General features: G+C 37.1%; 1 long non-coding RNA gene across 1 annotated transcript; it reads right to left on the bottom strand.

Moving 5' to 3' along the window:
• Nucleotides 1-1,121: 1,121 nt before the first annotated feature.
• On the bottom strand, nucleotides 1,122-14,057 carry LOC308071288. The gene is made up of 2 exons (XR_013931070.1): nucleotides 12,075-14,057; nucleotides 1,122-3,962 (listed from the first exon to the last, which is right to left on the bottom strand). It is a non-coding gene; the product is annotated as an uncharacterized lncRNA (long non-coding RNA).
• Between the last annotated feature and the right edge of the window lie 1,377 nt (nucleotides 14,058-15,434).

Genomic DNA, 15,434 nt, shown 5'->3' with positions numbered 1-15,434 from the left:
AACCAACAGGCTTCAGGCAGCTGAAATAAGAAGCTATGTATCTGAAAAGGTACATAACTATTTGCGTTAAGGACCCCACTCTGCAGAATATAAATTCTAAGTTTCAAAATCAAAATATTGACATATATAAAAAAACATTTTTTGGCAGTCTGAGATTTGAAGTAAACATTTTATCTGTGAAATTGTGTTACTTAGACAATAATAGTCAACATTTTTTAATGATTCATAAGCTGTGTTCCTTTATGGCAATTGGAAGTATCTTAAATTATGTCAAATAATTTTAATGTGAAAAGTATTAAGAAAATACTTTTTAAAGTTATTTATATAATACTTATTAAGTATTACATAAATAACTTAAAATGAAATAATTTAAAATTATTTATTATTTTATTTATTTCTTATTTAAATTATTTTAATTGCTTAAATATTTAAATGATATTTAAATATTTATTATTTATTATAATAAAAATTAAATAATACTTATTAAGAAAAGTATTAAGAAAAACACAAATTTACTGTGAAATTTATTAAGAAAAATACAGACTACTAAACCTGAACAAATAAATAAATTGAAGTAGTGGAATTAATTAAGTAGCAAAGGAATTAATATCTCCAGCCACAAAGACAGCACAGGCTTTATACACCTATCACTTTAAGTGTTGATGAAGTAATTTCTGATCATAAATAAAGATTACAATCCATTTCTAAACAATATATTTATTCCTAAAAGTCCTATAAAATGCTAGGGGTTTAATGTGAAGAAAAATTTTAACTTCAAAAAGAAATTGCCTTGGAAATTGAGCCTTTTTTTCAGTGCAAACTAATTGTCTTATATTGGTGGATGCAAATTTGATAAGATGTTACGAGTTTCATGATTAAAAATGAAAGTTATTTGGGTTGTGTAGTTCTGTGCAATTCTTTTCTATAATTCTTTACAACAGCTTTCTCCCAGTCCTCTGGTAAATCTGAATTACAAGTCTGGGGCAATACAGACAATCTCAAGTGGAGCTATCTAGGAGTCACTCAGTATCTCACACTATACACAGTTTTGCTTTGCTACTTGGAGCAGATTCCTGGGCTGAAATCTCTTTTGTTGTTGTTGTTTGGTTGGTTTTTTTGGGGGGGTTTATTTGTTTGTTTGTTTTTGTTGTTGTTTGTCTTTGGTTTGTGGGCTTTTTTTTTGATTTTTTGTGGTTGGGTTTGGTTTGGTTTTCTTTAACTAGACATGTCCCGTTGGCTTTATTGCCTATGTCCTCTCAGGGGATCTGTGAAATAGTCAGCTTTTCAAAACAACAAAAGTTTTATTGGCAAGAAGGAATACAGCATTTGAAAAGATTTGTGAAAATGCCACCCCATTTCTCCATAAACCAACCTTTTTAAGCAGGCCCATCTTATTTCCAGGTAGGAAGCACTAACTTTCTGTCATTTCTGTGTGCTGTCTTTGCCCTGCCAGCATCCTCTCTGCTTTGCTCTTAGCAACTATTCACATCTGGCTATTTCCCCACGGATGCAGAGCTCTGGGGTGTACCTCAACCTTTCTCACCTGTCAAACACTCTCCTTGGGATCTTCCCGGAAAGAAACACAGCAATTTATATGCACGGGCCAGAAAGGGCTATGGTTATACGTGAGAGTTCTGGAACAGGCATGCAAGCAGGGTGCTCGCTCAGACCTGGGAAAGGCAATCTCCTCCTGGCCGTGAAGTACAGGCATAGCTTCATTCTTCTCTCCTGGTCAGAAACTGGGGATGGGGCTCCCTCTTTGGTCTGGGATTAGAAGTCTTTAAAGATCCGGGAATTTAAGGTTTTCAGCCTTAGGAAGATCACAGCAAATCAGGCATGCAGGAGCCTAGCTGAGATTTTGCCTCTTAATGTCTTCTTTTACCTTGTTTACTTAAGGTGCCTTGCTTTTGTCTTTCTTATTTGTTGTCCTCTTAACAGTCTCCTTAGACCTAATTTCTCATTAGCATGCAGGTCAATTTTGTTTAAAAAGTCTGAAGGGCATAAGAGCCACGTTTATACCTCTGATAAGTCTGGTCCCAGCACAACTATTTCCTGTCCCATTCGATCTAGAGTGGAGGCGGTCAGCTCAGCCCTTTATTTTCTGGTGAGACCCAGTTACACCATTTATTGAGCATATCCTGGGAGATCCTGCAGGTCAATATTGCCCCCAAAGCCCATTAATTCTAGCTAATATCCAACACCCTATCAGAGATAATGTGTTAACTCCTGAACTAGATAGATAATTTGTTGGCACTGGAGTTACTTTTCTCTAAGGGCTCTAGCTTCATTGAACACTACTAGCTGCAATGAGTACATGAATAATAATTCATAACTACTTTTCACACATAGCTCTGCCATCTTGTCAAACCCTGATTCCTGCTGTGTAAATTACAGGCAAATAAAGTGCAATGACTACTTTCAGTAGTTCTAATACAGAATCTTTCATACTTACATACATTTTAAAAAAAAGTCAGTATCTTGGAATTATCCTTTTAACCTCACCTATTCAGTTCCTCACCATTCCTTGGAAAAAGGTGTTTTCGGGTTTGAATACAATATATGCCTCAAAACAGATTAAAAAATCATCCCATTTATATGGAATTTCTTATAAACGCTTCATTTCTCTGTATTTTTTCACACACACAAAAAATAATCTATAGAAACCATATACCTTTAAAAGCAAAAAGACCCCCACTGTAGGGACATTCTCTGACAGAAAGTAAAATAACATCAGCAAAGACAGATTTCCTTAAGTTTCAATCTAGTAAGTGTAACAGTATGCTACATAAGAAGACTAGTATAGATAAACATAAATTCAAAAGCTGATTGCACCAGCCTTGAAAATCTGTAATTAAGGTAAAGAAAGTCCAGGGAATGATCTCTGAGGAAATAAAAATAATGAATGAAAGAAGAAACCATTTCTGTGCAGTACATTATTCCACAATAATTAACATTTTTTATCGCTGCATATATTTCCCCAATTAGCTATCTGAAAACTCTGGTCTGAGTTAATTGATTCTGGTATACTTGTGTAAATCTCAGCTAATTCCATGTGCTTCAGAAAAACTGCTCTGCTGTAGCTGATGGCAGGATCTGGTCATCCACGTGGACTGCTTTGATCATTCTAAGCTGCTCATTTATGAATGTACAATAACTAATATGAAGTTACACAAGTATTTATCTGCAGAATAAGGAAAATTGAACATTTCCTATCTTACTGTCTGTAAAAATATCACCTAAACATTATAAGATAGAAGTATATATAATGAGGTGGAAGAATAAATTTTATTTTAAAGTTTGTCCTTAAGCCAGCTCACTTCTCTATCAGAATTGACATTTTATTAAGGCTGAACATACATAGTCAATCGGAGTAGCTTTCACATAACTTCACAGCAGATGATTGAACAGGTTCTAAGTACTACAGTAAAGCACATGCCAACAGTTAAAAGGACTGATAAAGTTTTGTCATTCCAGTGTTTCTTTTATATAACAAAGACAGAGACAAATATAGAATACAGCATAACATAGGAACAATAATATATACACTGGCAATGGTAGTACTACCAAAAGTAATCAAAGATTATTGAAAAGGGTATGCTTTCTTAATCTCCATGAACATAAGTGACCTTGTCTTCAGCTGATACAAATGTTAGATTTCATTTATTGAAATGATCTATTTCTACCGAGAATGTATCTTTTTATGATTTGGATGCAAATGCCACTTTGATCTGACTTTTTTGATCTTTCAGAATTTTTAGATATATTTTTCTATAAAGTATACAATTGTAAATTTGAAAAATCTGCTGCTGTATGTGTTTGTCTTCTCAGACCATGGACTACTTTAAGAGAGCCTGAAAACATATAGTTTTAAAAACAGCTAGACTATATTATTCTGTGATAAAATACCTTTTGAAGAATATATTGAAGGGGTTTCTGCTTCAAGTATTCTTTCATCTAATTAGCTGGAAAAAGAAAACAAACATGAAGACTAAAAAAAAAATAATCCATAAAAACCTCTGAGTTCAGTGCATACAAATTGCTCTACTGCCTTTCTCTTTGACAGAAATATATTATACCTCAGATTTCCACAATGAAGGATAGTGCTTAAAGCTGTTGGACTCAGTGGGGATTAAACCCATCCCTAGCAGTTGTAGAGATACCTTAAGGCTTCTTAGCAGTGCAGATAAAATTAAATCTTATGGTGGCAACCAAGGGGGCTGAAAGTGTGATGGTGAGATATTCAGATTCCAGTTAGCATGGATTTGGAAGGCAATGTGACAAGTGGGGCTGAGATGGATGGTAAGGAACAGTAAAGGAGCAGACAGTGGGGCTTTATGGAATAGAAATTGTGGTCTTGTTTTCTTTCCCACTCCTCTTGCTTAAATTATTTCTACTTCTCTTCAGAGCTTTCCTGTAAAGATGCCTCCTTTTTGGACACCCTAACCAGCAGCAGGTTTAATTTAGAACACTGGGGTTTACCACAGATGTGATTTTTGGGCCAGATTTAGTAATGGTCTCTTGTAATTATAAAGCTGTTCTTCAACAACTTGTTATACAAGAACCTTTTCATGACATACATTCTTACTATGCAAGACTGATCTGGTTACAAAAAAACACTTTCTAATTTAGTATTATTTACATTTTAAAGGGAAAAAACAAAGTTGCTCATGTTTATTTCAGACAAATATATTATAGACATAAAAAAATGCAGACCTATCAAACTAAAAATCTAAATGAGAATTTTATTTTAAATGATAGCCTGCGTATTATATTAAAATAGACAAAGAAGTGCTCCTGAAGATTTTTTAGAAGATAAACAAAAAAAAAAAATAAACAGAAATAATGCTTCCTTCATAGGAATACCTGTCAGGTTACAAAGTATTGCAGCTGGCAGGAAGCCCTATATTTATGGACTGTTTATGTAATTTGGTTCTGACCGTAAATAACAGGAGTTTGTTTGTTACTTTAAAACCGCTAAAGAAACATAAAGCTTCACAATTCAGAAATAACCTCAGCTGAGTTCCTGACATTCTAACGGAAGTAAACAATATAGGACATTTTATCATCTTACTTCTTTGAAGCCAATATCTACCTTATACACTGATTTTTTTTAAGGAGCTGTGGTGTTTCAGAAGGTACATTGTATGGAGCTCCTAAATATGGAGGCATGCAAAATTACGACCAATTACTTTCATTGTTCTGTAGGAAAATTAATCTTGTAATTGGCAAAATGTGTATGTTTGTTGCTGCGGTTATTTAACCTTTTTTTTTAGACGGAAGACAGCCTCAAGAAAAAAATGGTTCCTTTATCTAAGATCAGTTCTAGTTTGGCTTATAAAAATCTCTTAAAAACCCAAATGAAATTCTCACAGCTCACTAGTGTCAGTGAACTCTCGCCTATAGTTAGGGTGGGCTCATCAGAGACTAAACTTTTCCACTACTACTTGCTGCTAGAAGTGGGTTGTCTGTTACAGAGCATGAAGGTCACTTCTCATAAAGGTCAAATGAGAAGTCCAGCTATAAGCAAGGAGTTCAATATATTTTTTTCTCCGATTTTTTAACAGTTCAGAAACAGTTTTATTTAACATTTTTAACTTTGTGACATCCAAACAACCTTTCAAACTTCTAAAACTCAGATGTCTAGATTACAAGTTCAGGTATGAAGCATGCCAGGCAGATCCCTGGAACAAGACTCTCATATGGCTAATATACGATGCCTAGCACATTCATGTAACACCATAATGTAATATTTTTATTTTCTTTATAGTGAGAAGGAAAAAACAAATGTTATCTGGCTTGCTAAAGGCACTCTGAAGGAGCTAACAGATTTTTGCTGTTTTCTTCAATGAGGAAATGGTCCTTTGACTGACACAGTGCATTAAAAATTAATAGTCTTGTTAATTTGAGACCTGGTGCTTAAGATAAAACTGGGATTCAAAACATGGCCCTTGGTACATGTTTGCTGAATATCATGCTGACATCTGTTCTCTTTGTCAAAGTCTGTTGTACTTGGTCTTTCAACGAGAAAACTTCATGAATTATCTATACTTTCGAGTTTAGCCTGTAGAAAAAGAAAGCACACAAAAAAACCCAAAACCACACCTCTCTTCATTCCACAGGAATTCAAATACTGATCTGTCAAAAGACAGAGTTTATTTGCTGAATGTTAAATATGTTTGCAAAATGCCTATATGCACATTTTCTAGGCCAAATGCTATATTTTTAACATTTATTTATTTATTTATTTATTTATTTTTATATTGTATGTACTAAACCATCGTTTTCCCAGCAATGATCCAAGCTGAACTGAGCAGCTTACTGAAGTCAGGTGATGTTTGTGAATTTTGAGGAAGCTTCTGTGATTCCTTGGGAAGAAGAAATGTTTTGTGGATAGCAATTCCTTCTTAATCCAAGCTGACATGTGGGATCTCAGCCCTTGGAGGTCTTCAGAGGTCTAGAGGACAAGGCCCTGAGGAACCTGTTCTAGCTCTGGAGCTGTCTCTAAACAGAATAGGAGGTTGGACTAAATATCCTCCTAAGGTGCCTGCCAACCCCATTTATTTTAGAATTCTGTAATTCTTTTTTAGTACTTTTAGAATTTAGAACAGTATTCCTGCCCACTGCTTTTGAGGAATCTAAGGGTTTTCTCCAAGCCGTCTTTTTACAGGTCTGCTGGCATTAATAGTCTGAATATTCATTTGCTAAAATTCAGCTAACTTTATTGATGCTGGTGATAGAAAGCATAAGATGATTTACACCAGCTGACAATTTGATACAAAGGTCTCCTTTCACATTTGGGACATGATCCTTGAGTTAAAAAGTAGGCTGTTTTATTTATACACTATGGCAGTACAGTCACTATGTCAGTCAAATGGATTGCATACAGGATGCCAACATCCTTATATATAGTTTAACTGCAAAATAAATGCATACAAATCTGTTCCCTATAGTTATTTCTAATGCATAAAGAATGCCCCAAGTTATTACATAGTTCTCAGCAATTGGCTGCTTATAATAGAAATATCAGGTTATCATTAGTAATTTCTGTCATTTAGATTTTCACCAAAGGAGCTGTATTATATCATGTTCAGCTGTAAACCCTAAATGTAGCTTTCCTCCTGCAGCTTCCACTGTCTCCAGGTGTTTAACTGGGGCACAGTACTCCTGCTGTAAAAGCAAAGACAAGAAGCAATTTCACCCCAGCTTACTTTTTTTTGTTGTTGTTCCATTCAATTAATTATGGGAAAGGAAGAAGAAATAATACTGAAAGTGTGAACTATATAAAAAAAACTTATGTCTAACCTACCTGAGTAAAATAACAGCTTTATCTTTTTAATAATCATACTTTTTATGTACGTTAGAAACCAAGATGTAAGGAATAGCTACTGTAACACATTCCAGAGCTAAACAGTTGAGCCTAATTTTACATACATTTTGCACTTCACCAAACTTTGGATAAAACAGGTTCCTGTCCGGTTATATATGTGTACAAAGATCCTCCCTGGGAAGCTTCTCTTAGCCCCTCCTAAAGAGTGATTAATTTTTCCGTGCTGTGATTATTTATCTGTCCAAACTTCTTAGTGAGCATCCAACCTCATGTTCACACTCAGCTGTGTCCTCAGTTCCACATCCCCCCAAACTCTGTATTTCTGCTCAATGGTAATGCAGCATCCTGTTTCAACTGGAAAGGGGAGACAAAGAGAGGGTGCTGCCCTGTATGTCAATGACCAGCTGGAGTGCATGGACCTCTGCCTCGGGATGGATGAGGAGCCGACTGAGAGCTTATGGGTCAGGATTAAAGGGAGGGCAGGGACAGGTGACATTGTGCTGGGGTCTGCTACAGGCCAGATGACCAGGAAGACCAAGTGGATGAGGTCCTCTATAGACCGATAGGAGTACCCTTGTCTTCACATTCCCCATGGTCCTCATGGGGCACTTCGACCACCCCGCTATCTGTTGGAGGGACAACACAGCAGGGCATAAGCAATCCAGCAGGTTCCTGGAATGCGTTGATGATAATTTCCTTCTCCAAGTGACAGAGAAGCCAGAGAGGAGAAGTGCTGTGCTGGACCTTGTGCTCACGAGCAAGGAGGGGCTGGTGGGGAATGTGAAGCTCAAGGGCAGCCTTGGCTGCAGTGACCATGAAATGTTGGAGTTCAAGATCCTCAGGATGGTGAGGAGGGTGCATAGCAAACTTTCTTCCCTGGACTACAGGAGAACTGAATTTGGCCTCTCCAGGGATCTCCTTGGTAGAGTACCATGGCATAAAGCCCTGGAGGGAAGAGGAGACCAAGAAAGCTGGTTAATATGCAAGGACCATGTCCTCCAGGCTCAGAAGTGATGCATTCCAACAAAAAGGAAGTTCAGCAGAAACACCAGGGGGCTGGCATGGATGAACAAGATGCTCCTGGACAAAATAAAACACAAAAAGGAAGCCTGCAGAGGGTGGAAGCAAGGACAGGTAGCCTGGGAGGAATACAGAGAAATTGGTTGAGCAGCCAGGGATCAATTTAAGAAAGCTAAAGCCCTGATAGAATTAAATCTGGCCATCAAGGGCAATAAGAAATGCTTCTACAGATATCTTGATGATGAAAGGAAGACTAGGGGAAATGTGGGCCCTCTCCAGAAGGAAACAGGAGACCTGGTTACCCAGGATATGGAGAAAGCTGAAGTACTCAATGACTTTTATTACTGGATCTACATTGGCAAGTAATCCAGCCACAGAGCTCAAGTCACAGAAGGCAAAGGCAGGGACTGGGTAAATGAAGAACTGCCCACTGTAGGAGATCAGCTACAAGAACATCTAAGGAACCTGACGGCACATACGTTCGTGGGACCTGATGAGACGCATCCACAGGTCCTGAGGGAACTTGTGGATGAAGTGACTAAACCTGTATCCATCATATTTGAGAAGTCGTGACAATCTAATGAAGTTCCTACTGAATGGAAAAGGGGAAACATAACTCACATTTTTAAAAAGGGTAAACAGGAAGACTCAGGGAACTACAGGCCAGGCAGTCTCACCTCTGTGCCCAGCAAGATTATGAAGCAGATCCTCCTGGAAACTAGGCTACAGCACATGGAAAATAAGGAGGTGATCACTAACAGCCAACACAGCTTCACTAAGGGCAAATCATGCCTGATAAATCTGGTGGCCTTCTACAACAGGATTACAGTGTTTGTGGATAAGAGAAGAGTGATTGACATCACCTACTTGGACTTGTGCAAAGGTATTGACACTGACCTACACTACATCCTTGTCTCTAAGCTGGAGAGACATGGATTTGATGGGTGGATCACTCAGTGGATAAGGAATTGGCTGGATGGTTGCACTCAAAGTGTTGCCGTCAATGGCTCAATGTTCAAGTGGAGATTAGCGATGAGTGGCGTTCCTCAGGTGTCTCTACTGAGACCAGTGTTGCTCAACATCTTTGTCAGCAACAGGAACAGTGGGAACAAGTGCACCCTCAGCAAGTTTGCTGACAACACCAAGCTGTGTGGTGCAGTTGACAAGCTGGAGGGAAGGGATGCCATCCAGAGGGACCTTGACAGGCTTGAGAGGTGGGCCTGTGCGAACCTCATGAAGTTCCACAAAGCCAAGCACAAGTTCCTGCACCTGGGTCAGGGCAACCTCCAGTAGCCGTACAGGCTGGGTGGAGAATAAGTTGAGAGCAGCCCTGCAGAGAAGGACTTGGGGGTGCTGGTGGATGAGAAGCTCAACATGGCCTGACAATGTGCACTTCCAGCCCAGAAAGCCAAATGAACCCTGGGTTGCATTACAAGAAGCATGGTGATGCTCCCCGCTCTGTTCTGCTTTTATGACACCCTGCATCTGAAGTACAGCATTCAGGTCTGGAGCCCCCAAAATTAGAAGACATGGACTTGTTGCAATGAGTCCAGAGCAGGTCCACAAAGGTGATAAGGGGCTGGAGCACCTTTCCTATGAAGACAGGCTGAGACAGTTGGGGTTGTTCAGCCTGGAGAAGAAAATGCTCAGGGGAGACCTTATAGCAGCCTGCCAGTACTTAAAGAGGGCTTACAAGGAAGCGGGAGAGAGAGTTTTTACAAGGGCAGGTGGTGGTAGGATAGAGGGGAATGGCTTTAAAATGAGAGACTAGATTTAGATTAGATGTTAGGGAGACATTTTTTACGGTGAGAGTGGTGAGACACTGGCACAAGTTGCCTAGAGAAGCTGTGGGTGCCCCAGCCTTGGAAGCATTGAAGGCCAGGTTGGATGGGGCTTTGAGCAACCTGGTCTAGTAGAAGGTGTCCCTGCCCATGGCAGGGGGGGTGGAACTAGATGATCTTTAAGTTCCCTTCCAACCCAAAGCATTCTATGATTCTATGAACTGCACAGGGCCATTAATACTTGAATTATTTGTCAGTGCTTGCAGAAATGATATGGAAACACAACCTCCTAAACAAGCACCTCGCTAAATTTATGTTGATGCAACATCAAGATGCCTTTTTCTATTGTAATTTTTAAAGACATTGATTGTTGCTCAAAGCACCCATGGCCATTCTAAAATGAACATCTGAAACTATACCCAGCCATCTGTAGCAGCAGTTCATGAACATAGAAAATATGAGAAAGGCTTTGATCTTCCTTAATTATTTTTCCCATAACTTTTTTTCCACATTATGTATTTTGAGTTATGGAAATGAAAATAATTTAAAAGAGGAAAACTAGATTTCCTTTTTTATTTTTTCTAGTTTAATGGAGGAGGATTTATGACAGTGAAAATAGAAAGTGGCATAAAGCATTACTCACCTTCCGTTATTTAAAGTGTTTTATTTTAATTGTTTTTCTAGAATGAGAAGGGAAGAGGGGAAGGGGCCTAAACTGACCTAGGAATCAAAAAGAAGTTTCCTACTGCTTTGTGAAAGGTAGTTATAGAAAAAGCAGCATGCAATTTGGTTAATAACAGCCCACCCTCAAAGTTGCCATTTCCTTCTGCAAAAATCAACTGTGAGAAACACGTAATTTATTTAAACTTGTGTGTCAGAAGATTTCAACTACCCCACCTCCTCATTCAATCCAGAAAGATAGAATTTTACTGATTTAATTATTTAGTGGTCAGTTATTCTGAATGGAAGCTTAAAGGAAGACTTTTGAACGTAGAACACTTCCTGAGGCCCTGAATTGTTTAATGCATCAATGTAGAATCATACAGTTTTCTCAAAGACATTTTGTGTTTCATTACTTGTGCAATGGTTTCTTAAAATGACTTCTTGCAGGAGCTGGTGTCACTATCTTCCTGTGTATGAACTGTTGTGCTGAGTGAGCTTATTTTCGACAGACAGGGAGGAAAGCAGGAAAGCAAATAATAAGCAAGTTGAATATTGTTTAGGAGAAGCTGATAAAAACACAATCTTATGTTACTTGCAAATTAATATGAGTATATTATACATGAAGTTGTCTGTATACAAAATAAAGAACAGGGGAAAGATGCCTTTTATTGTGTACAAGTACCATTGACTTTGTTTTCCTATTTTTTCTTATTGAAGAAAACACTTCTGTTGGTTTGCATTTAATGGTTATGTTTCTGAGAACAGCCCATATCTGTGTGACTTTCCAATGTAAAGGTGCATTCAACAGTCCTAAGCAACTTTAAGGTAGTACACAACTGAAAGCAAACTGGGAATTTTTACTGTTCTTAAAACTGGGTTCCATTTTAAGCCCACAGCCTTGTTAAAATTGGTGGCACAACATACTTTCATCTTGAAGCATCCTTAATTATAGTCAGAAGAAATGGAGATTGAATGTACTCTGCATAAGAAATGCAAATAGAGAAAAAATTTGGGAGTATATTAATACTACAGTTAATTTTATGGTGTTCTAAAAAGATCATTCTAATTTATCTTTAATTGTTTTGAAATGAAATATGCGAGTATGTGCAAGTTTTATGCTCACAGTTTGGATAGTTTACTTTTTACCATATGAACTATTAATTTATCCTGAAGCTGCTGAGTGGAATCAGGAGGTATGTCAAAATCAAAATACAAAATATAATTTAAACAATACTTCACCACAAAAACAGTAAGATGAAAAAGAATAAGAAATGTATAGTTACTTCTAGATTGTGGTTTGAGTTAACTTTCTTCATATGCAGTCATCTCTCAAAAAACTGGAATTCTGAAAGAAAAAAGAACTATAAGCAAACCTGTGTATGCTGTGGCAGTGGCCTTGCTGCTGCCCACTGATCTTACCTGTGATGACACGGCAATGAACAGAGGTTCAGTCAGCCTTCCATGTCCTGAATGTGTAACGATAGTGGAACCTGGTTCTCCAGTTGATGCAGTATTGTAAGGCAAAACTAAAAAGAATCTAGTTATATTTGAACATATTTAGAGCTAAGAAACTGTTTCTTTTACCCCAGAAGAATAATTGCTATTATTAAACCAAGGTAACATTCAAAAGTGATCTAATAAAACACAATGGCTTTCTGAGTGTGAGGGGTTTTTGTCATAGTTGCACACACACTAAGATTGGATCAGACCTTTTTTAGAAAGATGCATTATTAAGTTTTCAGATCATCTTTAGCTATGCCAAGGAAACTCATACACCATAACTAGACATTATGCTCTCTGCATATGCTACATACGCTGTAGCATGACTACTGAGGTAATGATTTAGTGATAAGAATGTCTGAAAATCTGAAAAACTTACAGATGAAGAGATCTTTTAGCTTGCTTTTTTGCAGGATAAATGGTGCAAATTTTATACCCCACTGGTAAGTTAACCATTTACCATTTTGGGGGTCTAAGGCTCCATATGGTCTTACAGATGACTTGCAAAAACATTAGATCTTAATCTTGTTATCATGACAAAACTGAATATTCTCTGTCCTGTACCTCAGACCACTGTCACATATGGGCTGGTTCAGAGGGGAAACAATGAATTATTTATCTGGCATATTTTTTAAACTTCCATGTGTGTTTGAAGCTGTTGGAAAGTCTGAAATGGCATAAGAAGCTCTGCAGGAGATTGATTGGTAGGCAGAATGTAAGTGAAGCTGCCCAAATTACATGATGAATTTAATTTATCGCTAGCTACTGATTTATTGCATGATTTGCACCAGAACTGGCAGAAAATCAGGAGAGAAGCTGGTTAGTGTGATACATTATCTAGTCAAGAAAAGGCAAAGTCAAAGCCTGTCTTTCAATCCTGGTCTCCTGATCAAAGTGTGGAGTACAGGACAAAATGAAATTCTACCAGAGCATCTGGGTTTCCTTCCTATGAAAAAAAAAAAAAAAAAAAAAAAAAAAAAAAAATCACACACACACACCCACCCCAAACCAACAAAACCAAATCAAAATCCACAAAACCTCTGAGAAATAAAGGAATGAATTTAGCAAAAAATTGTATCTGATCCTCAAGAGGAGTAACACAGTAAGGAGTAGCATAAGTAAGGCTCACACCTGAATCCTGAACTTCAGAAAGTGTTCACTAGCTCCCAGTTTAGATACAGGCCAAGGCAATCTTGCAGGGCCAGGTTGCAGTAGCTCCAGCCAACGAGTTAATAAACAGTCAAGGCTAGACATTACTACTTCTTTGTTAATAAAGACAATAAAGAGCATTGTGATACAATACCTTGAGGACAAGGGATTCATTAGTATGTGCTTTTAATCTTATTTTTCTTTGAATGATATCTTGTTAAGATAGATGGAAAAGTGCATGGTAAAATAACACTTGTTTTCAGTTTCGGCTTCTGAGGAAGAGCAGGCCATACTAATATCAGTTGCATTTTATTACTTAAAAAAAAAAAGAAAAAGAAAAATTGCCATGGAACTTAATTGATTGTTAATATTCTGGGAAACTTCTTCCACAGCTATATTACATTTTAAGAAAAAATACTGCAGTAGTCCATCACTGAGGAAACAAATGTCATAAAAGCTATGAGCAGAGTAAATCAAATATGTGAAATATTGTATGTAAGTGTATGTGTTGGCATTTTGTGGACTAAGGATGGAAATTTTTATGAGATTTGTCCAACATGTTTAGACAACATGGTAGGTTTCTATGACACTTGAACCAAAAGGGAAAGGACGGGAAGGGAAGGGAAGGGCAAGGCAAGGCAAGGCAAGGCAAGGCAAGGCAAGGGAAGGGCAAGGCAAGGCAAGGCAAGGCAAGGCAAGGCAAGGAAATGAAAGGAAAGGAATCCCCCTTTGGTGAGTAGGTAGAATGTAGAACTTGGAAAAACAATTTTCATTATATTTGGTGTTTATTAATGATGACAGATACTTCCAAACCTCTCAGAAACAACCTGAACATTCTCTTTAGTGTAGTGTTGCTAACTCAATATATACATTAAGAGCAATCTATAAATCATCAGCAAATATGTCAACTTTCTATTTTAATTTTATTTAGTTGTTCCAGAAGATTTCAAGGAAAAATTATTGTGGATGGATGATTACAACCGAAGAGAACATGTAAATACGCAAAATTATTTCTTGAGCAGTAACCACAACATATATATGTTTACTCCTAATACATCCATATATCAACAGTATATATAGAGATATTCAATTTTACGCTCAGACCAATGATTAAACTGACTTTTTCCCAAAGTTTCTTAACTGCATAAAGTAATAAAAAGAAATGACAAAACGGTGTGTCCTAGACTGTCTGATCAGACTATGGTGAAAACTTACAGTCTAAGGCAGTATTAGCCTAAACCATGAATTAGAGTAGGAAAAGTACTACTTACAAGTAAATTACACTACTTTGATAAAAAGGAGGTGTGATTTCTTCATGAATCTTTCATCTATACCTGGAAAAACAGAGTGTTCTTGATAGGAGATTCTGACTTGTTGCCCTGCACTCCAATTTTTTTTGACAAGTGAGATATGAAGATACAGAAATTAATCAGGCCTAAAATGTTGAATACTTTGTATATTTTTATGGTATAATATTAGGCTGGATATATAGGCAGTGAAAAATTTGAGGCTTCATACCTAAAAATTTATTCGCCTTTTACCTCTTTACTGCTACAAAAGAAAAGAAAAATACAAATTTCACACCATAGGGGTCAATGTGTTTTAAAATGCTGCAACAGCTATACAAGCAGAAAGCAACTATTGAAAAGTTTCTTGAAAACATGTAATGTCAAAGGGCTCCTTTCTCATAGATTATAAACACTTCACAAATATTATAAAGCTAATTTACTTAATATAAGTGACTAAGGTCTAAAGAAAATAAGCCAGATAGGGTGAGGATTTGTAATCTGTATTGCTATAAAGTGCCTAAGAGTCTAAGTTTCCTATAATCAGCTTAACTTTTACACAAAGAACCATATCCAAGAACAGCTACTTGAATATAGTATTAAGAGTAAGAAGGAAAATGAATGAATGACACTCCTGTTTGGAAAATACAGCTATAGTTCACTGCTTTTCTTCTGATATCTAATTATTTCGTATTAGTGAAGCACGAG

The sequence above is a fragment of the Falco punctatus genome (genome assembly GCF_963210335.1).
Source record: "Falco punctatus genome assembly, chromosome: 11".
Classification (NCBI taxonomy): domain Eukaryota; kingdom Metazoa; phylum Chordata; class Aves; order Falconiformes; family Falconidae; genus Falco; species Falco punctatus.
The sequence above is the reverse complement of the archived record's forward strand: the minus strand, read 5'-3'. Positions and strand labels throughout refer to the sequence as shown.